The sequence below is a fragment of the Eptesicus fuscus genome, chromosome 20, assembly GCF_027574615.1.
Source record: "Eptesicus fuscus isolate TK198812 chromosome 20, DD_ASM_mEF_20220401, whole genome shotgun sequence".
NCBI classification, from domain to species: domain Eukaryota; kingdom Metazoa; phylum Chordata; class Mammalia; order Chiroptera; family Vespertilionidae; genus Eptesicus; species Eptesicus fuscus.
This window is the reverse complement of record NC_072492.1, coordinates 6,181,031-6,204,853: the sequence shown is the minus strand read 5'-3', so window position 1 is coordinate 6,204,853 and position 23,823 is coordinate 6,181,031. Positions and strand designations below refer to the sequence as shown.

General features: G+C 50.5%; 1 long non-coding RNA gene across 1 annotated transcript; it reads right to left on the bottom strand.

Annotated features, from left to right (window-relative positions):
• Window positions 1–2,015: 2,015 nt before the first annotated feature.
• Window positions 2,016–23,244, bottom strand: LOC129147432 (uncharacterized). The gene is made up of 3 exons (XR_008554790.1): window positions 23,028–23,244; window positions 22,618–22,773; window positions 2,016–2,610 (listed from the first exon to the last, which is right to left on the bottom strand). It is a non-coding gene; the product is annotated as an uncharacterized LOC129147432 (long non-coding RNA).
• Between the last annotated feature and the right edge of the window lie 579 nt (window positions 23,245–23,823).

Here is a 23,823-nt window from a genome sequence, read left to right as displayed (position 1 = left end):
ATAGTGGAATTCGACAAGACCAGAATTCAATTTAACCACATTTTTTTTAGGTGAGGAGAAAACAAATTCTCAAGGACCATATTTATAATATATCACTGATTTATTAAATAAAAATAACACCAAAACCAAATCCAATTTAATGTGTTGGGAGTTTTCAAGAGATATACATGTAGATCCTGGCCTCAAGGAGCTTTTTGTCTGACAGGGAGGAAAATATGTGTATGCAAGTAGAATATGAACTGCACACTGATATCTTCCATAAGGAAGCAGATAAAATGCCCTGGGAGCTTATGCTACAGAGAGTTTTCACTCTGCCATGGAGATACTCAAGGTGACCTCTAAACAAGATCTGATGTCATGGGCTATGCTGGGGTACAGAGAGTATGGCAGTCTGGTAGGAAGGACCTCGCAGAAAAGTCATGAAGAAAACAAAACAAAACTCAAAGTGTACACAGCCTACAGTAAGCAATTGGAACTTATGTTTTGTATAAAGGAATCCTAGAAGGCGAGAAATTGGAGTCCAGATAACACTAAATCTTAAATGTCAGTTTAAAGAACTTGACTATTATTCTACAGATGAATTGCTGTTTTGAGATGAGACGTTACAAAAATCAGAGATGAGCATTAGGAAAATTAGTTTGGCTGATTGCAGGCACAGACTTCAGAAAATTCAATAGTGACAGAATGAAAAGGAAGGGGCATGCACGAGATCGATGACCAGAGCTACATTACAGTCCAACCCATGCCGTGTGACCGTGATCCAACCAGATGCCCAGTGAAAAGCTCCGCGAACTTTTAGTGCTCATCAAAGTGCAGATTGTCATTAAGGGAAAGGTGCTGTGGGGCAAAAATCTGGAGGTCTGGTTTCAACTGTGAGGCCCTACCTAAGTGACTATGAGCAACAGTTTCCTCATGTGATTAAGAATAAGACAGCATCGACTGCTCATGGTGCTTGGGAGGAATTAAGATAACGATACGGGCATAGCCTGAGTTTTCCAGAGGTCACAGGACTGGGTGCTGATGAAATCTGAGTGGTATTAACACCAAAGCACCCTCAAGGCTCAAGGCTGAGTCCCCACCTGCAGGGCTATTGGCCACATATCCCGAAGTCTAGTCCAGTTTTTTCAGGCACTTTCCAGGTAGGGTTGCCAGATTTAGTAAAGGAAAAAAATTACAAGATGTCCAGGTAAATTTGAATTTCAGATGAACAATGCAAATTTCAGTTATTTATTTAGTGTATTAGAAATGCGACATGTCATGTTCACCTCCTGTTCACCCCGTTGGTGAGGGCGGGATTCCCACTCAAGTTCTGAGGATGGCCAGACACGCGACACCTGACACCAGACAGTGGAGATGGGCAGCGGGTTGTCAGTCACATACACTATAGTCCAGGGTGGGAGGGCGCTGAGCAGTGCAGGGCCACATGGGATGGCCTCAGAACAGAGGTGAAGAGGGTGGGTGGCCCCTGGTTTCTGTGGGAGGATGCGTGGGGCCGGTTTAAATAATTCCCTGGCAGGAAATCGGAGCCTGTCACCGTCCCCATGATGAGGAGGGTTGTCTGGCTCAGGAGTAGCATCTGCAGGAGCATAATGGGGACGGGATTTGCAGTTAGGCCATTTGAGACCCTCCAGTGTTAAATGGCAAGGCAGCATAGAACAGTGATCTTAGGCCTTCTACCACAATGTTGTTCATTGTTTATCTGGAATTGAAATTTAAGCGGTGCCCTATATTTTCTCTGGGAAACTTATTTCCAGAGATGGTCGCTTCACATGAATGCCCATCAGCCTCAGGTTGGGGACAGTTGGCCACTCGCAAGGCTCTGCTACAAGTGTCATCCATAAGACTGCGCAAGCCCAGCTCTCCCTGCCCTCCCACCCCCCGCTCAACCTACTCCCTGGCTGTAGGGCCCAGGGGCACTGAGTCTGGGGCGGGGGATCTGCTAGACCCCTTCCATATGCGGCTCGTTCTTTGAATGGGCCTAAAGAATCAAGAAGCACGTGACCAAGACTCCAGCTCTGTTCAGAAACACGTTACCCTGCTTCTGTCCAACTCTTTATTCTCAGAGCCTGAAACCAGTCTTTCAGGCTGAGATGAAAACTGTTCTTCCCCCAGTTTTTCATACATGAAAATATAAACCTGCCTCCTGTTCCAGACACCCAATATGAACATGCCAACTAGGCATGCAGCATCTCCTCCCACAGCCCATTTCCCGTGAAGCCCGACATGCGATGAGAGTGTCCCGTGGCCTGTAAATGGAAGTCTTGGCTTCCTTCTCGGCTCTGTGGAGGCTGCGGACTGAGCTCTGCTGCTGTGCTCTGAGCGCCTAGTGTCAGTGGTGCTGACGGTGTTGGTGTAACAGGACAAAATGTCCTAACTCCCGAAGGCGAGATATTTGGGGGAGAGGAGAGGTGGAGTTTGCCCTGATGATACTGAAGAGGCTAAAGGCTCTTTCTTTCTTTCTTTCTTTCTTTCTTTCTTTCTTGCTTTCTTGCTTTCTTGCTTTCTTGCTTTCTTGCTTTCTTGCTTTCTTGCTTTCTTGCTTTCTTGCTTTCTTGCTTTCTTGCTTTCTTGCTTTCTTGCTTTCTTTTAAACTAATAGAAACTTCTACCCCTGGGAAGGAAACAGGAGCATTACAGAGTGAGTCAGAGATGCTGGCTGGGAGCGGGGAGGGAGGAAGGGTCCCCCAGGAAGGACCTACTGGCTCTGCATGAAGCAGCTGAGCTATCTGACTTCAAGTGAGCATGTGCGCTTGGAAATTAGCCCGTTTGGGATGACCCCATTGTTACTATTTTTACAACAAAGACATCTTGAGGACCTACTCTGTGGCAGCACTCTGTGAGTGCAGTACATGACACTGGCTTTTTGGAGCTTACACTTCCAGGAACTGTCATCAGTCTAAACAATGCATAGTGCCAGTCTCATAGTCAGTTATAGACCTCGGTGCTTCTACCCATTATTTATACAGAAACAAATGAAGCAGTGAGATGTTTAAATACAACATGTATGTGCTTGCTTAAAACTCTTCACAGGCTCACCATTGCTTCCACATGGACAAAAAGAATGCCCACGCCCTGCACCCTGCTTTACCAGCCCCACTCATCCTCATGCTCATCTCCACATGGGATGCCCTGCAGGCTCCCATTGCACACATTGAGAGTAGTGGAAGCTCTTGGCCAGAAAGAGTGGGCTTTGCTAATAGGCCTTTGCCTTATAGAGCTCTACCCTTAATGAGCATTAAGGTGTCATTCTCCTGTCGTCTATGCAGCTCTTCTTCTTTCCCCTAATTTTTGTACAGATGAACATAAGATAATCTATATATATAAAAGGCTAATATGCAAAGTGTCCCCTCAGAGTTCGACCAGGAGACCAGGAGTTTGATCGCTTACTATGACGTGCGCTGACTACAAGGGGGCAGCACGGGAAGGAGGAGCGGGGAGGCAGGGAACCTGATTGGCCCTGATCCCCTGCCAGACCAAAGAACCCTACCTGTGCATGAATTTCATGCACTGGGCCTCTAGTCCTGTCTAATAAAAGAGTAATATGCAAATTGACGATCACTCCAACACATAAGATGGCTGCCCCCATGTGGTCAAAGATGGCTGCCCCCATGTAGACAGAAGATGGCCACCACAAGATGGCCAGGAGGGGAGGGCAGTTGGAGGGACCAGGCCTGCACGGGAGGGCAGTTGGGAGAGACCAGGCCTGCAAGGGAGGGCAGTTGGGGGCAATCAAGCCTGCTGGGAAGACAGTTAGGGGTGACCAGGCTAGCAGAGGAGGGAAGTTGGGGGCGACCGGGCCTGCAGGGAAGGGCAGTTGGAAGGGACCCAGGCCTGTAGGGGAGAGCAGTTGGGGGGGACCAGGTCTGCAGGCGAGGGCAGTTAGGGGCAAACAGGCTGACAGGGGAGCAGGTAGGCATCAATCAGGCTGTCAGGGGAGTGGTTAGTGGGTGATCAGGCTGGCAGGCAGAAGTGGTTAGAGGCAATCAGGAAGGCAGGCAGGCGTGCAGTTGGGAACCAGCAGTCCTGGATTGTGAGAGGGATGTCTGACTGTCCATTTAGGCCCGGTCCCGGTAGGGGTCCCAGATAGGAGAGGGTGCAGGCTGGGCTGAGGGACAAACACCCCCATGCACGAATTTCATGCACCGGGCCTCTAGTACTTATATAATAAGATAAATATTATGTAATCCACCTATGATCTCCAGAATAATGTGATTGTCAAGAGTTGGTGGAAATTTAGAAATAAAACAATTATTAAACCTAAGAAATAATCCCCTTTTCACCTCTTTAACTCCAGCTGAGCTGCCCAGTATTGTAGTTACCAGCCATTACTGAGCCCTGAAATGTGATCATCCAAACCGTAAAACATCCTCTGGATTTCAAAGACTTAGTCAAAAAAGGGGGGGATGTAAAATCTCTCAATAACATTTTATATTGGTTACATGTTGAAATGACATATTGGATCTACTGGATTAAATACATCATATTATTAAAACTAATTTCACTTTATATTTTTCATGTGGGTAGTGGAAATTTTCAAGTTACATGTATGGCTCAGCTCCTATTTCTCTGGGACAGTGCTGCTCTAACCCTTATTCCGCCTTCACTTCTTCAGGGAGACAGCTTGACCTCCCTGACCCCACGAATGCCTCCAATTGTGTGTTCCCACGGCCTCCGCTCACCACGGCGCCATCACAGCTACCTGTGCAGTGCTTGGCTCACGTCTGCACCCTCAGGAGACTTGCTCCACGAGCGTGAGGACCATCTCTGCTCACTCACCCTTCACACCTAAGGCCATTCTTGCTCCTGTGAGCAAGTCAGCACATAACAGAAGAAATAAACGAAGACATTTATAACTGGCTGTTGACACAGAGCTAGGAAATCGAACCACAAAAATAATGGCAGAATTTAAAAGTTCTTGTTTGGCTGGAGAGTGTGGTCGAATTGTGAAAGATAAAGCTTAAGGAATAAAAGCCTTATCCAGCCCACAGATTAAAAAATATCAGTGGTGTCCGTAAAGGATGGAGAGATGTTGAGTTTATGTGGGTCCTGGGCTTGTAGTCAATGACAAGTCATTGCGGGGAGGCTGGTAGGACAGAGACAGTGCAGAGACTGCTGTGCAGATGGAAGTAGGACTCTTCCCGTTGAGCTGCCTGCGTGCACACGGTACCTGGGTGTCGTGCCTGGTCCAGGCGATCTTCACAGAGTGGCCCCCGAGGAATTGAACCAGCATGCAAAGGGGCCTTGAGACGGATATACAGGTAGCAAAGCTGAAGGAAATGAGAATGTTTTTCCTGAAGAACAGGGAGAACATGCTGTGAGCTTTCGAATGTTTTATTGAAGAGGAGCCCAATTGTATTGTTTCCGGTGGTAGAACTGAGAACTGCAAGTAGCAATCACAAAACACCAATGTTTAGCTTCATAAAAAGAACTTTCAATGAAAATTCCTCAGGACTTCACTGTGTTATCCTTTTGCACTCGGATGTCGAGTGTGACTCGACATGGTTAGCATTAGAATAAAGGAATCGAGAAAAAAGCAAGTGAAGGTTATGTTTAAAGGAATCAGTTGCTTGTTGTTCACAGGGATGTAAGCGGAGGCTGGTGGTCAGGTGGTAAAGATGTGGCAGGGTGTCCGTGGTCCGGCTCATGCGTCTGTGGAGCTCAGTGCCCAGCGAAACGCGGGGCTCCCGCCAGAGGCAGCAGGCAGGCTCCCCGCTCAGCCACTGCATTGGGGCGACCGCCAGGGGTGGCAGCCTTTGGACCAGGCCAGGCTCCCTAACTGGATTGAGGTGAGTGAGAGGCCCCTGGGAGCCACCTGCCTGGGGACTGTGGCCTGAGCATGGCCTGACGCTCTCTCGGGAGCAGAAGGCGATAGCAAAAGGCTGGCCTCCTCCTGATGCCATGGCCCGTTGCCACTTGGGTGGAGTGGTGCAGGAGTGGGGGCCTGGCCGGCGGAGGCGGGGGAGGCGCCCATCCTGGGGAGGCTGGAGCAAGGGAGGCGAGGCTGAGGATGAACTGAGGCTCCGAGCCCTGGAGCACGTCCTCTGGTCCCATCAGACTTGGTTACAGAGCACCACCTCGCAGATAAACTGGTGAAGACGTCAGCACTGCCACCGCCGGGCATGAGAGGTGAGCGGGCCCTCCGGGCACAGGGGCTCCGCAGCTGCCGAATGAGCCCCGGGGCGTTTGGCCTAAAGTCCTTCAGGGAAAGACAAGGGAATGGCTATTCTCTGGTCCTTGGCCGGTCTGGTGTGGGTCCAAACACGGAGTTAAGGGGATAAAGACGACCAAGAGGGGACAAGGTCAGCTGCAGCGGAGAAGGATTTCCTGCCGGAACAGGTGATCAGAAGCAGCAGAGCCGGGGAGGCCCTGCTGTGTGAATGATGAGGGCAGCGCAGCCCAGACAAAGGCCTGGAGGAAGGAGCGGTCCTCCTCTGAGAACCAGCAGCGGAGGCGTCACCAGAGCCTGCACCTTGACACGGGCTCCAGTTTCAGAGACAGGGCCCCCTGCTCACACTTGTGAGATCCGTTTCATCCTTGAAAGCACATAAGCACACGGCCCATTTTTCTTTACGCCCAAATCAAGGCCTTTGAGCTGCTGCTACATCTTTTCCTCGGGCTTCTCTGTGATCTCGCAAGTATTTGCGCTGTGACTATTGAAGAATTACTTTGTGTTCGTTCTCCTGGGAACACACACACAAAAATCACACATGAGATTCCATTGTCTGAACTTATTTAAGTTACAATAATCGAAACCATAAATGCCTCCCAAAGCACCCAGCGTCACCTCCATTGGTCATTATACCACAGAACAAATGGCTCTCGCCAGGCTCTGCTCTGATGCCCTTCGAACAGCTATTTGTTTCTATTTATTCTTGAAATATTCCGCCGCTATCTCATATGGAACAGCTTTTGAAGATTCCTGTGAGCACAGCTGGGAAATTCCTTCTTTGAAGTGCCCATTTATTCATCTTTTGTCAGTGGCAGGCTCTTTATGCTCAGACATTTCATACTTTGCACAGTTATTTCAAAATCTATTTCATTTGACGTAGAGTCAATTTATCATTCTGCACACACCCCCGTTCCTCTTTCCCCCCGTTTCTCCCACTCCGGCATTCTGCGAAGTTCATCAGAGCACTTTTCCCTCTGCTCTGCTTCCCTCCCAGCTGCAGGGTGGGGCCTACACAGGCACCGAGGGCCCCCTGCTTCAGGTGCGCAGACGCCCAGCTTCCCGGGACTCCCCCCAGGCCCCGGGTATACAGAAGTTGGAGACCCAAACCTAGAATCTGTCCATTATTTGACCAACTGCTCTCAGACACAAATCTGAAAGCGAGGGGTTCATTGGGGAAGATCAGCTTGACTCTATTTAGAATCAAAGAAAGCTTCTATGGTTGGTGCACCTGGTTGCCAACGATTGTTTCCCAGGCTTTCTCGGGAGACCCGTTCTGCACATGGGTGAGCTGTGTGTCCAGTAGTCCAGGTGTGGAGGAGACGAGAGGATGATGCCACGGTCCTGAGATCGCTTCAGCTTCAGCAGAGCATTCCCTTAAGCAGCTGCACAAAAGGGCTTTTCTTCCAGACTCATTCCAGCTGAGTGTCCCCACTTTTATTTGAGCTAGCCAGGAGGAAAGGCAATTCCACACGATGGAAATCCAGGCTGTTGATAGCTGGGGTCCTTCTCTTGTTTGGTGGAATAGCACACAGAGTGTAACTCAGCGAAAATGCCCACCTCCTCGCTGATGGCTAACAGTGCAGATGGCCCCTGCATGTGCACGGCTCTGCGTATAGGTAAAATCTCCTCATTGCGCCCGGGGCAACCAGATCTCCTCTGGGGCACTCCTTTTCATTTTGGAAATCTTATAAGAGGTTCATTGAAGGGTTGGGGGAGGGAAAGGCACCCAGAGAAGGAGAACCAGGTGGTTCAGAATCAGTCCAATGGCTGAAGGAAGGGGTCTGAGTGATTCAGGGAGAGAATGGAGAGGATGCTGAGCCGAAGCTGGAAGACTGAGCAGAAATAGAGGCTGCTGCCTTCAGATATTTGTGATTGTCTTCAAAGCATTTTCCTGACCATGGAAGTTATAATCCTATTTAGGAGATAGTTCAGAAAAGGGTGTAAGGAAAACTAAAAGTGAACCTTAATCCCTCTACAGTATTTTTATAAAATCCGAATTACATTGTATATAGAGGTCTTCTGACCAATCCTATTTCTACCTGTACAAATCAAATATATATTTACTATACAGTGTAATATTATAGACAAATATAACATAGGGAGTAAGATCTCCCCATATTCTGGCATCCCAAACATAAGCACTGGTCACACTTTCTGGGGTCATTTCCTGACATTTTGTTAAATATGGCTATGTCCGTTTCTTTGATGTTCATTTCTCTGCACTGTAATGTAAGCTCTGTGAAGAGAGGATTGTGTTTAGTTTTACTCTCTATCCTTAGTACGTACAGGCATTTGAACATACAATGTGCACTCTGTCCATAATTGCCAAATGAATGAATAGGTACATAAATGAATCCTGACAACTCCCCATAATTAGAATAAGGTTTATAAATACTATTTAAGATCTTTAATCATATTGCTTATAACACCTGATAAAAGAGGGTGCTTACTGTATTTAGTTAAAAGGAAGAAGGAAAAAAAAGGCAAGAAGGAAGAAAGAAGAAAAGTGGGAAAACAAAGAAAAAAGACAATTTTTATAAATTTAATTGGAAAAGTAGTATCTCATGTAAGTTTTAATGTATTACTTTCTAAAGTCTTTTATTATTTTCTCCATTAGATTTTCTGGAGGATCTTAGGCCAGTGGTTGGCAAACCGCTGCTCGAGAGCCACATGTGGCTCTTTGGCCCCTTGAGTGTGGCTCTTCCACAAAATACCACGGCCTGAGCAAGTCTATTTTGAAGAAGTGGCGTTAGAAGAAGTTTAAGTTTAAAAAATGTGGCTCTCAAAAGAAATTTCAATTGTTGTACTGTTGATATTTGGCTCTGTTGACTAATGAGTTTGCCGACCATTAGGCTAATCAACTTACTATACTTTTTATCTTCTAATTTGCAAAATTCAACTTTTATCTTTATTATTTTCTTTCTCTGTTAAATTTAATTTTTTTCTGTTATTTGAATACCAAATCTGTCCATTTAATAACTTACTTGTTTAACTATGAAACAATGTAATATTTTGATTTTGTCTTTGAATACCATTTTACCATACTATAAATTTTAATAAGTACTATTTCTATTCTCTACTAGTACAGGTTCCCTAGTTGTATTTTCTTTTAAGTTTTTCTCTTATTCAATTATTATTTAGAATTTTAATTTTTCATTGTTAAGATCATAGGTAATTAAACTTTTCTTTATTAACTTACATTTCTATTGTATTTTGTTAAAATAATGTATATATTTTCACTTTTTGAAATTCATTAAGCTTTTATTAATGTCCTCATATATAATACATTTTTATAAACATTCTTCATATGTTTAAAAAAGAGTCATAATCTTTACTTATAGCATAGACAATTCAATATATGATAAACCTTAAATTATGAATGTCCTTTATTATGTTTATTTTTGTCTAATTTATACATCAAATCTAAAAATATAAGAAGTCTTATTGTGGTTATTGTTAATTTTTCAATGTTTGCTTTATATTTATACTAGAGGCCTGGTGCACAAAATTTGTGCACAGAGGGGTGTGTCCCTCAGCCCAGCCTGCACCCTCTCCAATCTGGGACCCCTCGAGGGATGTCTGACTGCCCGTTTAGGCATGATCCTACCCTAAATGGGCAGTCAGACATCCCTCTCACAATCCAGAACTGCTGGCTCCCAACTGCTCACCTGCCTGCCTTCCTGATTGCCCCTAACCACTTCTACCTGCCAACCTGATCACCCCCTAACCATTCCCCTGCCAGCCTGATTGATGCCTAACTGCTCCCCTGCCAGCCTGTTTGCCCCCAACTACCCTCCTCTGCCAGCCTGGTCACCCCTAACTGCCCTCCCCTGCAGGTTTGATCACCCCCAACTTCCCTCCCTTGCAGGCCTGGTCCCTCCCAACTGCCCTCCCCTGCTGGCCATCTTGTGGCGGCCATCTTGTGTCCACATGGGGGCAGTAATCTTTGACCACATGGGGGCAGCCATCTTGTGTGTTGGAGTGATGGTCAGTTTGCATATTAGATAGGATAGAGGCCTGGTGCACTGGTGGGGGCCAGCTGGTTTGCCCTGAAAGGTGTCCCAGATCAGGGTGGGGGTTCCCTTGGAGTGTGGGGCGGCCTGGGTGAGGGGCCTGTGGTGGTTTGCAGGCTGGCCACGCCCCCCGGTGACCCAAGAGGGAGCCCCAGTATCTGTGATTTATTTATCTTCTATAATTGAAACTTTGTAGCCTTAAGCAGAGGCCAAGGCAGGCCAGGGCAGGCAGAAAGCTTGGCTTCCTCCATTGCCAGGGAAACCCAAGCCTCCTGCTCTCTCCATGGCCGTAGCCATCTTGGTTGTGTTAATTTGCATACTTGCTCCTGATTGGTTGGTGGGTGTGGCTTGTTGGTGTAGCGGAGGTATGGTCAATTTGCATATTACTCTTGTATTAGATAGGCTTGATTGTAGTTTGGTGTTCAAACACTCATAATGCATGTCTTCATTGTGGGTTGTAGTTTGATTGATTTTGTGATGTTAGCCTCTTTCTTTTATTATTAGCACTAGAGGCCCGGTGCACGAAATTCGTGCACTGGTGGGAGGGGTGAGGGGGTGTGCCCCTCAGCCCAATCTGCACCCTCTTCAATCTGGGACCCCTCAGGGGATGTCCAACTTCCAGCAGTTGGACATCCCTCTCACAATCCGGAACCACTGGCTCCTAACCACTCACATGCCTGCCTGCCTGATTGTCCCTAACCCCACTGCCTGCCTGCCTGCTCGCCCCTACCTTGATCTCCTGCCAGCCTGATTGCCCCTACCTTGCACTCCCCTATCAGCCTGATCACCCCAAACTGCCTGTGCCTTGGCCCCCCGTCTGGCCTCCCTCTGGAGGCACCACCCCCATAACCCCAATGCTGCTGCCACTGCAGCTGGTTATGGCTGCCTGAGCCTTGGCCTTTGTAGCCACTGTGGCTTTGTCTGGAAAGATGTCCGGAAGACAACCACTCTAATTAGCATATTACCCTTTTATTAGTATAGATTTGGGGACCATTACAACCACGCAGAACTTGAAGAAAACACATGGCCCTGGTCAGTTTGGCTTAATGGAGAGAGCATCGGCCTGTGGACTGAAGAGTCCAGGTTTGATTCTGATCAGGGGCACACATGCCTGGGTTTCGGGCTCAATCCCCAGTAGGGGGCCTGGGGCGGCAGCTGATCAGTGATTCTTTTTTTTTTTTAAATATATTTTATTGATTTTTCACAGAGAGGAAGGGAGAGGGATAGAGAGCTAGAAACATCGATGAGAGAGAAACATCGACCAGCTGCTTCCTGCACACCCCCACCGGGATATGTGCCAGCAACCAATGTACATGCCCTTAACCGGAATCGAACCTGGAACCTTCCAGTCTGCAGACCGACGCTCTATCCACTGAGCCAAACCGGTTTCGGCTGATCAGTGATTCTTATCATTGATGTTTCTATCTCTCTCTCCCTCTCCCTTTCTGAAATTTTAAAAATATATATTTTTTTAAAGAAAACACATCATCTTCACTTTGGGCTTTGTCATCTTACAATATCCTTTGTGCAGTGTTTTAACTTCCCTCAACTTTCCTTTACCCACCTTTAAAGTGCAATCTATTTTGGGGAAGATGATCAGGAAAGTGATTCCAATGGGTAGAAGTTTTTTTTGGAGGGGATGGGTCATGAAGATATTTAAAAATTGAGCATGGTGATGGTTGTACCACTCTGAATTTACTTTAAAAAACCAGTTCATTGTACACTTTAGGTGACATGTACAGTATATGGGTTATATCTCAACAAAGCTGTTCTTTTATTTCTTTTTAAATAAAGACCAGTCTTATAATCAGTTGCAGGTGTTTTCAGAGGCCCCTCAAGATTTGCTTACCATGTCCCAAATCATGGCTGTGATTCCCAGTTGCCTCCAGTCCTGGTGGATCTGGATGGTGTGGTTTGCAAAGGAGAAGGTGGCAAGAGGCTTATGGAATTTCGGCAACCCCATTCCCCCGGTCTCCTCATAGGGCACCAGGGCCATTCCCACTGTGCCAGCTCTGCTCCCTTTAACGTGTTGGGCAAAAGAATCCTGCGTGCTCTGGCCAGAAAGTGCATTCTTTCTTAGGTGGCCCGGATGCTTTTTTTAAGGTCATTTTATGGATTCAAAAGAATAAACAGAGATGTGGAAAGCTTTTGTCAAAATCCTTTCACATGGTTCTTCCAGTCTCATGGGAAATGAGATGTGGCTCTGAATTCATCCCAAAGTGTGTCTTTGGGCAAAAGCACTCAGAACGGTACAACTCCTGCAGAATGCCCCACACACTTTGCTGTCAGGACTCAGGGGGGCTTGAGGGTGAGCGAGGCGGCAGTGCCAGCACAGGACCTGGGAGAAGGTAGCGCTTTCTACACTGCCCAGGCCACGTGGACTACAGCAGTACCTGACCAGGTGGGCAGGGTGTTTCTGCTGTTTTGTTTTGGTCTGGCCTCCACCCCGTCAGCCACGGACCTGTGCCTGCACTGAGACTGAATGGTTTGATGGCCCTACTTTTTGGTGGACAGTGGATGCACTCCCAGAGACTGGCAGTTAGACTCTGGTGGCTTCTGAGTCCCTTGTGGGGAGAGCCCGGCCCTAGGTCAAGAACAGACTCAGGCGTCCTCGGCCAGGAGGCCTCCTTGGGCTAGGGGCCGCCACAGTTTGAAGGCTGGCCATGACCCCAATCCTGGCAGGGGTCTCCTCTGGGGTGCTGGCAGGCCTGGTCTAGGGCTGAGGGCGGTTTAGAGGCTGGTCACGCCCCCGATCCTGGTGGGGATCTCCTCTGGGGCGCTGGCAGGCCTGGGTTAGGGTCACTGGCGGTTTGGAGGCCGGTCACGCCCCCGATCCTGGTGGGGGTCTCCTCTGGGGTGCTGGCAGGCCTGGGCTAATGGCCACCCTGGTTTAGAGACTGGTCAAGCCCCCGATCCTGGTGGGGGTCTCCTCTGGGGCGCTGGCAGGCCTGGGCTCTGGCGCCGCAAAGGGAGAGGTTCCTGAACCTGCTTCCCACACACCTAGGCTAGGATCCATCTTGTAGGAGGCGGCTTCAATGCCCGGGGTCGGTGACCAGGTCCTCCTGAGCCTCGCTTTCTGGGCTGCAGTCCCACGTCTCCCAGTGCCCCAGCCTCGGATGCGCCCACGCAGTTGCCCCCACCACCAGCCACCTCAGCGCAGGCCACAGCAGCTGAAGCCAGCCTCTTGGAAGCCAGGCCACCACACCCACCACCCCTAGTAGCTCTCTGCTGCTTGCTCTGTGCCCTGTCCACTGGGGTCGGGGAGTGCTCCCAGCCCAGAGGCCTCCCTCCCTCCGCAGCCTGGCTTGGGAAGCTGGCCTCATGCTGGGGCTACTATGCCAGCATGCCCACTCGGCTACTATGGGTGCGACTCGGGCCCCCACGGAGGCCAACCTGGAGAACGTGGACCCCAACTCTGCATCCGGCTGCTGCAGATGGCCTCCGTGGTCAACTACCACCTGCTCCTTCCATTGGCCCCATTGATCCCTCTCAGCACCAGCCATTTAGGTGAGGGTGGCGATCGCCGGGGACCCCGCCCCGGGAGGCTGCTGGCCGTGCCCGGCCACGACCCCCGGGTCACGATGCAGCCCTGGACCCCCGGGAGGCTGCTGGCCGTGCCCGGCCATGCCCCCCGGGTCGCGATGGGTCCCGGGACCCCAGGGAGGCTGCTGGCCGTGCCCGGCCACGCCCCCCCGGGTCGCGATGCAGCCCTGGACCCCCGGGAGGCTGCTGGCCGTGCCCGGCCACGCCCCCCGGGTCGCGATGGGTCCCGGGACTCCCAGGAGGCTGCTGGCCGTTCCCGGCCACACCCCCCCGGGTCGCGATGCAGCCATGGACCCCGGGGAGGCTGCTGGCCGTGCCCGGCCACGCCCCACCGGGACGCGATGGGTCCCGGGAACCCAGGGAGGCTGCTGGCCGTGCCCGGCCACGCCCCCCCGGGTCGCAGTGGGTCTTGGGACCCCAGGGAGGCTGCTGGCCGTGCCCGGCCACGCCCCCCCGGGTCGCGAAGGGTCCCGGGACCCCAGGGAGGCTGCTGGCCGTGCCGGCCACGCCCCCCCGGGTCGCGATGGGTCCTGGGACTCCTGGGAGGTTGCTGGCCGTGCCCGGCCACGCCCCCCCGGGTCGCGATGGGTCCCGGGAACCCAGGGAGGCTGCTGGCCGTGCCCGGTCACGCCCCCCCGGGGCGCGATGGGTCCCGGGACCCCTGGGAGGCTGCTGGCCGTGCCCGGCCACGCCCCCCGGGTCGCGATGGGTCCCGGGAACCCAGGGAGGCTGCTGGCCGTGCCCGGTCACGCCCCCCCGGGTCGCGATGGGTCCCGGGACCCCAGGGTGGCTGCTGGCCGTGCCCGGCCACGCCCCCCCGGGTCGCGATGCAGCCCTGGACCCCCGGGAGGCTGCTGGCCGTGCCCGGCCACGCCCCCCGGGTCGCGATGGGTCCCGGGACTCCCAGGAGGCTGCTGGCCATTCCCGGCCACACCCCCCCGGGTCGCGATGCAGCCATGGACCCCGGGGAGGCTGCTGGCCGTGCCCGGCTACGCCCCACCGGGACGCGATGGGTCCCGGGAACCCAGGGAGGCTGCTGGCCGTGCCCGGCCACGCCCCCCCGGGTCGCAGTGGGTCTTGGGACCCCAGGGAGGCTGCTGGCCGTGCCCGGCCACGCCCCCCCGGGTCGCGAAGGGTCCCGGGACCCCAGGGAGGCTGCTGGCCGTGCCGGCCACGCCCCCCCGGGTCGCGATGGGTCCTGGGACTCCTGGGAGGTTGCTGGCCGTGCCCGGCCACGCCCCCCCGGGTCGCGATGGGTCCCGGGAACCCAGGGAGGCTGCTGGCCGTGCCCGGTCACGCCCCCCCCGGGTCGCGATGGGTCCCGGGACCCCTGGGAGGCTGCTGGCCGTGCCCGGCCACGCCCCCCGGGTCGCGATGGGTCCCGGGAACCCAGGGAGGCTGCTGGCCGTGCCCGGTCACGCCCCCCCGGGTCGCGATGGGTCCCGGGACCCCAGGGTGGCTGCTGGCCGTGCCCGGCCACGCCCCCCCGGGTCGCGATGCGTCCCGGGACCCCAGGGAGGCTGCTGGCCGTGCCCGGCCACGCCCCCCCGGGTCGCGATGCAGCCCTGGACCCCGGGGAGGCTGCTGGCCGTGCCCGGACACGCCCCACCGGGTCGCGATGGGTCCCTGGACCCCTGGGAGGCTGCGGGCCGTGCCCGGCCACGCCCCCCCGGGTCGCGATGGGTCCCAGGACCCCTGGGAGGCTGCTTGCCGGGCCCGGCCACGCCCCCCCGGGTCGCGATGGGTCCCGGGACCCCAGGGAGGCTGCTGGCCGTGCCCGGCCACGCCCCCCCGGCTCGCGATGGGTCCCGGGACCCCAGGGAGGCTGCTGGCCGTGCCCGGCCACGCCCCCCCGGGTCGCGATGCAGCCCTGGACCCCAGGGAGGCTGCTGGCCGTGCCCGGCCACGCCCCACCGGGTCTTGATGGGTCCCGGCACCCTAGGGAGGCTGCTGGCCGTGCCCGGCCACGCCCCCCCCGGGTCGCGATGCAGGCCTGGACCCCGGGGAGGCTGCTGGCCGTGCCCGGCCACGCCCCCCGGGTCGTGATGGGTCCCCGGACTCCCAGGAGGCTGCTGGCCATTCCCGGCCACACCCCCCCGGGTCACGATGCAGCCATGGACCCCGGGGAGGCTGCTGGCCGTGCCCGGCTACGCCCCACCGGGACGCGATGGGTCCCGGGAACCCAGGGAGGCTGCTGGCCGTGCCCGGCCACGCCCCCCCGGGTCGCAATGGGTCTTGGGACCCCAGGGAGGCTGCTGGCCGTGCCCGGCCACGCCCCCCCGGATCGCGATGGGTCCCGGGACCCCAGGGAGGCTGCTGGCCGTGCCGGCCACGCCCCCCCGGGTCGCGATGGGTCCTGGGACTCCTGGGAGGCTGCTGGCCGTGCCCGGCCACGCCCCCCCGGGTCGCGATGGGTCCCGGGAACCCAGGGAGGCTGCTGGCCGTGCCCGGCCACGCCCCCCCGGGTCGCGATGGGTCCCGGGACCCCAGGGAGGCTGCTGGCCGTGCCCGGCCACGCCCCCCCGGGTCGCGATGCAGCCCTGGACCCCGGGGAGGCTGCTGGCCGTGCCCGGCCACGTCCCACCGGGTCGCGATGGGTCCCGGGACCCCAGGGAGGCTGCTGGCCGTGCCCGGCCACGCCCCCCCCGGGTCGCGATGCAGGCCTGGACCCCGGGGAGGCTGCTGGCCGCGCCCGGCCACGCCCACGCGGGTCGCGATGGGTCCCGGGACCCCAGGGAGGCTGCTGGCCGTGCCCGGCCACGCCCCCCCAGGTCGTGATGGGTCCCGGGACCCGAGGGAGGCTGCTGGCCGTGCCCGGCCACGCCCCCCCGGGTCGCGATGGGTCCCGGGACCCCTGGGAGGCTGCTGGCCGTGCCCGGCCATGCCCCCCCCCCCCCCCGGGTCGCGATGGGTCCCGGGACCCCAGGGAGGCTCCTGGCCGTGCCCGGCCACGCCCCCCCGGGTCGCGATGGGTCCCGGGACCCCCGGGAGGATGCTGGCCGTGCCCGGCCACACCCCCCCATCTCGATCCAGCCGGGGAGCCCCAGAGGCTTCTGGCTTTTCCCGACCACGCCCCTCTAGGGTTGTCATCGCTCCCCAGGACCCCGGGAACTAAGAGGATTTGGCGGCCGCCATCTTGGTTTTCTCAACGGCCAGATAGGCACCCGGAGTCCCGCCCCCTGCCTCTCGCAGGCCCAATCATGGGCATAGCGGAGGTGCGGTCAATTTGCATGTTACTCTATTATAAAGTAAGATTTTTTTAATTTTTTTTTTTTTTTTTTTTTACTTTTTTAGGCCACACCAAAAAGTAGCTCCTATGCTTGATGTGGAAGAGTAGTTACATTGATTCCTGGTTGCCACAGATGTTAGGACCAATAGTGGTGGGAGGTATCACCACTGAGCCAGTCTGTTTCATGTCACCTCTGATTTATTAGCAACACACATAGTGGTCCTTGAAATGAATTTTTGTGTCTTTTGCTCAATTCAGTTCCATTGATATTATATTTAACAAAAGCTCCTCTAGAAATGCTCACCAGACACAGTTTCTAATATTATTGTGATTTTTCTTGGTTTGTGATGTGGACTCTGAGAAAGAAGATGCCTACTGGAGGAGGGTTTCTGGGAGCTAATTGGGCTCAAATGTAAAAGCAGAGCCTAGCAGCTGTTTGTACACAGGGGCCTCTCACACAAAACCACACTTCAGGGAGAAGCCTGCACTAAGCTGCCTCCCTCCTGCACTGAACTGCCTGCCTGCCATCTGAGCCTGCCCTTATAAAGTAGTTCCCGGGATTGTATTTCAACCAATAGGACTAAGACTTTCTGTGTCCAATCAGAGCTGCACAGCTATATCCTTCCCCTCAACATTATCACCAACCAATCAGAACAGCTTCATTCTGACCAATCAGTTCAGTACCTTTCAGATCAATCAAATTGCAAGGACTTGGAATCCTCATTTGCATGAAGATAGACCAATCAGGGACCAGGAGCAGATACTTTGGTCTGTAAAAGTCAGCTCCTCAATGGCTCATGGAGTGCACCTTTCTTTCCACCTAAGACTGAGGACTATGTTTTCCTGGCTGGAGCTCAAACACAGAAGATGAAACAGGTAAGATGTCTCTGATGGGACTGCCAGACTGGAGCAGGTGGAGCAGAACAGATCAGAGCTGTATAGCTGGAGAAGGGCCTCAACCCCATAGCCTCCTGGCCCTAGCACTACCTCACAGTCATGCTGTGCTGCTTCATGATTGAGCTGTAGCACAGTTGAGCTATTCCACAGCCTGCTGCATCACAATTGAGCTGATACTATAGAAACAGCAACTAGACCTAAATGTTAAGAGGGAGTAAACCCTTTAGAATGCAGTGGAAAAGTACCTTTTTATTTTAAGAATGGGAAAAGTAATCATTGGGTGAGGATTAAAACAAACAAACAAAAATTAGGCATGCTGGTTAAGTTTTCCCTAACAGTTCTCTGCAATAATGAAATTCCAAATTTCTAATTTGTATGGAGGTGGAACCCTGATTCCCACCATAACTAAAGAGGGTTTTGCTCTTAAGATCTGGGTCACAGTTATGGGAAGAAAATGAAAGTGTTAGGCTGTGTCTCTGGAGTTAGCATCAGAGTGATAAATGGCATTTAAGTTGATGAGAGATAACATTTAATCATCTACAACAGCACATACATAACTTTGACCTCCATAAGTTGTTTTTCTTTAGATAGGAACATCTCAAAATTTTCCTCACTCCTATCAATACCATAAACTTCTAATTTTTATTTCTAATCCAGAACTTTTCAAAAGTGACAGCTCTATCAAAAGAACAACTGAGTGTAGAAAGCCAATCATCTGTCAAATAGGAATCAACCAAAATTGAGAAGAAGTGAAGCATGAGCCTCATTTCAGATGCAGGTGGACCTGGAGGCAATCATAAAGTTGGTATTTAAACTATTAGGGCAATTCCCATCCTTTGCATCATCATCTGGACACTCAGGCTGCAGGTCTGCTGGATGCAGGCAGCACCTTTCACCCACACCAAAGATAACCTCAGGTCTTCCCAGCACTATGAAAAGAAAGTCAACATTTTGATGTACTATTTGTGACAATGAAAAGACTTCCCATACCATCTGTTTCTTATTAGCGTGTTTATTTGCTCACCGTCAAGGAGCAGGGGCTGACTAGCAGTCCCCAGACGCATAAGCAAAGCCATGATTATCATCAGAATCTTCAAGAGTAGAGAGTGGAAGTCATGCTTTGTAGCTTCTTCACTGTATAAATCAAGACACGCAGACCTCACTAAATGTTTGTACAACGATTCATGGCCATGTAGTCAATGTCTGTAATTACTTTCAGTCCTGTAAAGGTCCATAGGTGGAAACACGAATATTTTTTTAGTAGTGTGCATCTATGCATTATCAAAATAACTGGTTTAAAAGTGAAAATTATAACATCTACTGAAGGCCAAGACACAAGGGAATGGTACTCACAAACATTGTCGTGGAGACAGTGAATTGCTTTGGCATTTTAGGAAAGTAATCTAGTAATATCAACCAAAAAAATGCACATCTTTGACCTAGTAATCTACCTATGCCAATTTAGTCTACAGAAATAAGAGAAATAGCTTAAAGATATTTAGCAGGATGGTATGGGGTCTGAGTAACTTTGTCCCCAAAGATTAAAACTGTTGGGGGAAAGAGAGGGGGACACCTGCAATGACATCAACATCAAGTTTTTTGTTTTTTTTAAATAAATATAACAACCGAGTTGTAATTAAAAAAATGCTAAGTGTTCCCATGTTCTCAGTTCAATGCTGGTATTTCAATAGGGACACCAATTCTGCCAGTACTGGGGAATGGGAAAGGAGAAGAGGAAGAAGCAGAGATTGGACTCACACATAAAATTCAAATTTTTATTTTAATTTTTTAAATAAATCTTTATTATTCAGATTATTACAATTGTTTCTCCTTTTTTCCCCCCATATCTCCCTACCACCCGGTTCCCATCCCCTCTCTGCCCTTACCTCCCCCCCATTGTCCTCATCCATAGGTGTATGATTTTTGTCCAGTCTCTTCCCATACCCCCCACACAGACACCCCTTTCCCCCTGATAATTATCAATCCACTCCCATTCTATGCCTCTGATTCTATTATGTTCACCAGTTTATTCTGTTCCTCAGATTTTTAATTCACTTGATTTTTAGATTCACTTGTTGATAGATATGTATTTGTTGTTCATAATTTTTATCTTTACTTTTTTCCTCTTTTTAAAGAATACCTTTCAGCATTTCATATAATACTGGTTTGGTGGTGATGAACTACTTTAGCTTTTTCTTATCTGTGAAGCTCTTTATCTGCCCTTCAATTCTGAATGATAACTTTGCCAGGTAGAGTAGTCTTGGTTGTAGGTTCTTGCTATTCATCACTTTGAATATTTCTTGCCATTCCCGTCTGGCCTGCATAGTTTCTGTTGAGAAATCAGGTGACAGTCGTATGGGTGCTCCCTTGTAGGTAACTAACTGTTTTTCTCTTGCTGCTTGTAAGATTCTCTCTTTGTCTTTTGCCCTTGGCATTTTAATTATGATGTGTCTTGGTGTGGTCCTCTTTGGATTCGTCTTGTTTGGGGTTCTGTGCACTTCCTGAACTTATAAGTCTATTTCTTTCACCAGGTGGGGGAAGTTTTCTGTCATTATTTCTTCAAATAGGTTTTCAGTATCTTGCTCTCTCTCTTCTTCTGGCACCCCAAAAATTTGGATATTGGTACTCTTAAAGCCATCCCAGAGGCTCCTTATGCTATCCTCACACTTTTGGATTCTTCTTTCTTTCCGCCTCTCTGGTTGGGTGTTTTTTTCTTCCTCATATTCCAGATCTTTGGTTTGACTCTTCGGGTACGGTGGTCTACAGTTGAGTGTCTGTATATTTTTTATTTCAGACAGTGTATGCATAATTTCTGACTGGTCCTTTTCCATTTTTTTGGTATTCTCATTAAGGTCCTTGAAGGTCTCTTCAAGTTTCTCAGCGGTTTTTAGAAGATTCTTGAGTAACCTTATAAATGTGGTTCTGAACACTGTGTCGTCCATTAGTTTGCTTTCCTCCATCTCTCCTACTTGTGACATACTTCGATGTCTCCACATTTTGGCTGCCTCCCTGTGTTGATGGAGTGGCTTTGTGTGGTCAGTGACCTATAGGGGCCGGTAGCTCAGCTTCCCCAATCACTCTAGGTGGTCGCTCTTGGTACACCCCTTTGTGGGCTGAGTGGAAAATCTTGGTGTAGTTAAAAGCCTTGATTGCTGTTGGTACACTGGGAGGAATTGACCTCTAGGCCAATTGGCTGTGAGGACCTGCTGTGTCTATAACGGAAGAATTGCTATGCTGGAGACACAGTAGGGCTTTGGTGCTCACTGAGTCTGCCTCTTGAATGTGTCCCTTATGAGAGTGGTTGAAATCTGGTGTCATCCACACCGACCACTAGATACCCTAGTGTCTGGATCTCCAATGGGGTGCAGGTCTGAGGCCTCCCAGCAGGAGCTACAGCAAGAGCTACAGTTTTCTCCTCTTTGCTTGGGTGGTTTTGGAGCAGTCTGACTGGAGCTGCAGTTAATTTGGTTGAGCTGCCACAGAACAGGCCATTTATATGTAAAGGCCGCTGTGTGGAGCCTGGGCGGGTTTTTAGAATGTGCGGGGCGGGGTCTCAGGGCGTCACTAGGCTGGGGCATGGCCAACGGCCATGGCTGCCTTCAGCCATCTCTGCCTTTCTGCATTTCCAACTCCCTGTGTCCCGCTCTCCAGCACAGCAAACCCTGACTGCTGGGCGCACCTCTGCAGAAAAGTCACTCTCACTCTCCGACCGAGAGTCCAGCTTCTCCCCGTAGGCATCTGGGTCCCCTGCGTGTCCCCAGAAACTGGAGTTCAGAGTGACCGGGAGTTTGTCTCCCTTTGGTTTGAAGAAAAGCCAAGCGCCCAGTCGCCCGCCGCCAGCCCGCTTTGCGCGCACCTCCGTACCTCAGCTCTCCAGCATTTGCGCTCCCTTCTCTTCTTAGTTGTAAATCTACCACTCAGCCAGCTTTCCCGTGGTTCTGGGTGGTAGACGTTTTGTTTTTTAGTTGTATTTTTGAAATTGTTGTGCGAGGCAGCAGTTTAGTTGTTTAACTTTGCCGCTATCTTGGTTCCTCCAAAATTCAAATTTTTTAAACAAATAAGATAGAATCTTCTGAACTCATGTGAGACTGTCTTATGAAACAAAAGTCACCCAATTGTTATGGGGTTTTATGGAAGGGAGATTGACAGAGCACAGACAGGAGCAGTTACTGGACAGATAAATTTTTATACCTCAACAAGTTGATATACCACATTTATAATTGTTACTCCTAAATGTACTTGCATATATTTTTTTTGGAAATTGTAATGGAAAAAAAGCAAAGAAAAATAAGAAAACAATAAATAATAGAAAAATAATAAGAAATTTTAGGGTAATATCTGAATGTCCATCACGAGGTGGTCAGATAACCTGTGGAATTTTCTGGACTGTAATTATCAACCTGGAGGAAGAATGTTAAGAGAGAAAAACAAGTTACATTTGAATGTATATATAGTGTGACCCAATTAAGTAAAACCAGACCAAACCAAACAAAACAAGTGTCTGCTTACCTATCATCTGGTTGTTAACATTGGATATTCCCACGGTGACGGCAGGAGGAAAGAAGGAAAAAAGGGCAAGAGTGGAGAGAAGAGAGGTTAGGAAGAAATTATTTTTTCTTTGTAGATTTTTACCATTTCAATGTTTGCCATACATTGGTAAAGTTTTACTTTGGAATAAGTCTATGACAAAAAAATAACAAAATTAAATAAAAATTTAGTAAACATAGAAATCAAAGTGAGAGCTAGAAGGAAGCATTGCTTCCTGACCTTGGGGTGGTTATCTGTAAGTGGATTAAATAAGTGTGTGTGCAGCACCTGCTCTGCCACCTCTGAGCTGGATGCTTTCACATTTACTTCCTTCAACGACCGGGTGTGGTCAGAGATGCATTCCCTGTAGACACTTGTAGACAAAGCTTTCAGTAACTGTAAAGACAAAACACTGATATCATGAAGTTTAAAAATTAGTTTCTATACATTTCATAGAATAGAGCTAAAAAAAATATATAGACAGAAAGGAGGAACAAATAAAATTGCAAGCTGGGAAACCAGGGTCAGTTCTGCCTTGAGACACATTTAAAAAAATAGCATAGCTTTAATAAAATCTTCTCTGAACAGGGCTGTGTTTGACAAATTGCCAATAGTTAGTTCTTTTACTTGAAGATTAGCCCTGGTCTTACCTCCTTTTCTTTTCTCTATCCCAGCATGCCCATCTCAAAGTGAGGTTCTTTCCCTTAAAAAAACAAATAATGGCTGATCTAATAGTCATATAGTTTGGATTCACATGGGGGCCAAAATAAATAAGCTACTTTAGAACATAAACATCCTGTTCATCCTCAGGATTCAGTCTTCATAGCGCCCGAAGGTTGTATTGCCAAGTAGCTGTGTTTATCCAGAGCTCCCATTAGAACTTCCTGGCAATGGTAGAGTACAGGTCATGTGGTTCTAGAATCCAATAAGAAGAACCCAGGCTGGAGGCTCAGAATGACTAATCTCTCCTTGCCTTGGCCAGGGTCTCCCTGTAGGATGAATCCTTCTTTTATTTCTTTTTCCCACCATGACCATCAAGTCTACCTGTCCCACACAATAATTGTTGCCTGGATACTCTCGAGCCTTAGCTTTCTCTTGTAGTCCTTTAAATGTTAAAGCATTTGAATGTAAATGACTTAGTATATATTAGTGCTTTCCCCAAGTCTCTAGAGTTAGGCATGTGGGGGCAGGGGGCTATCATATTTTCAAGTTCACTTCCGGAGACTCTGTTCCTCTGAATTCCCAGTCTCTCCGCTTCAATCACAGTTCCTACAATGAAGGTCCCACTCCCATGCTGCTCTGCCCCCACTAGAGAGGACCTCTCGTCCTCTATCCTGCAGAGCTCAAGCACAGGGCTGTGTGAGTGAAGGTGGGAGAGTCTTATTAACAGTAGAGGGTGGGCAGTAAAGATTGATTATATTACAGGGAAGAAAACAATTTCCAATT